The sequence below is a fragment of the Miscanthus floridulus genome, chromosome 2, assembly GCF_019320115.1.
Source record: "Miscanthus floridulus cultivar M001 chromosome 2, ASM1932011v1, whole genome shotgun sequence".
Taxonomy (NCBI): Eukaryota; Viridiplantae; Streptophyta; class Magnoliopsida; order Poales; family Poaceae; genus Miscanthus; species Miscanthus floridulus.
In genome coordinates, this window is record NC_089581.1 from 111,985,840 (window position 1) to 111,987,025 (window position 1,186).

The 1,186-nt window shown below is 51.3% G+C and overlaps 1 long non-coding RNA gene across 1 annotated transcript; it reads left to right on the top strand.

Moving 5' to 3' along the window:
* Window positions 1-474: 474 nt before the first annotated feature.
* LOC136527904 (uncharacterized) lies at window positions 475-1,186 on the top strand. Its single transcript, XR_010776946.1, has 3 exons — window positions 475-717; window positions 854-963; window positions 1,072-1,186. It is a non-coding gene; the product is annotated as an uncharacterized lncRNA (long non-coding RNA).

The following is a 1,186-nucleotide window of genomic DNA, read 5'->3' on the forward strand; positions in this document are numbered from 1 at the left end:
GGTGTTTGGCCCTCAAAGATATTCAGTTTTCTATTAGAGTAAAATTTATTTACGATTCACGTAGCAACGCGTAGGGTATGTTCCTAGTGTCTTCGGTTCCTAACGCACATCATCGCACTCACACAGCAGTACAGCACTGCGAATTTCTGAAGATGAGAGTATTTAAAATCTCAAAAGAATTAACGGCATATCGGTACGAGGGTATTTTTTTATACTACACGATGTTAGTAGATGCGATAGCTGCCAAGAAGCCGTTACTTTCTAAAATAGTGCACGCATGACCGGATGACCCGAAGGCCGAAGCCTTCTCTATTCCTCCCATGATTTGCTCCAGAGCCATGTGACCCCTACCAAAGCATGTCGGGTGCAACGGCCGTTGATGGCGATCGCGGCCCACTATGCGTTCCTTCGATTCATTTCATTCCTGCCTATAAATACCACTGCAAGGTTGCTCTTTCTCGACCATCGAGACACACAGAACTTCTCCTGTTTGCCTACTATAAGCTCTAACTAATAGCTGCCCTCTCAACAAGTACTATGATGGCCACCTTGTCCTCCACGGTAGTTGCACTTCTCTTCTTGCTCCTTGCAACGTGTGGCTCATGCGCGAGACCGGTGAGCTTTAACGCCTCCGACTTCACCGCCGATACCAACTGGGAGGCTGTCAGGGCCACCTGGTACGGTGTGCGCCCACCGGCGCCGGCCCTGATGACGACGGTACGTATACACGAACGCCGGTGCGCGTATGCATGGTCTCATTGTGCATGCAGTGCATAGCTAGGGTTGTTTGGAACCGAGTCTGAACTACAGTGCGCCGCCGTGTGCCATCAATTATTTGTTCTGCTGCATCCAGGTGGCGCCTGTGGATTCAAGAACGTGAACCTGCCGCCGTTCTCGGCAAAGACATCGTGCGGCAACGAGCCCCTGTTCAAGGACGGCAAGGGCTGCGGCTCCTGCTACCAGGTAATTGGTCAGACGAAGATCCTTTGGCGCCTACCTTAATGGGAAACGGACAGCTGGAGCATAGTTTTGACTTTTGAGTAACCAACTTCGTTTTACGTTCTTTTCCAGATACGATGCACAAACACCGATGCCTGCTCCGGCAACCCAGAGACGGTGATCATCACTGACATGAACTACTACCCCGTGGCCAAGTACCATGGCCAAGCCCGGCCGCAACGACGAG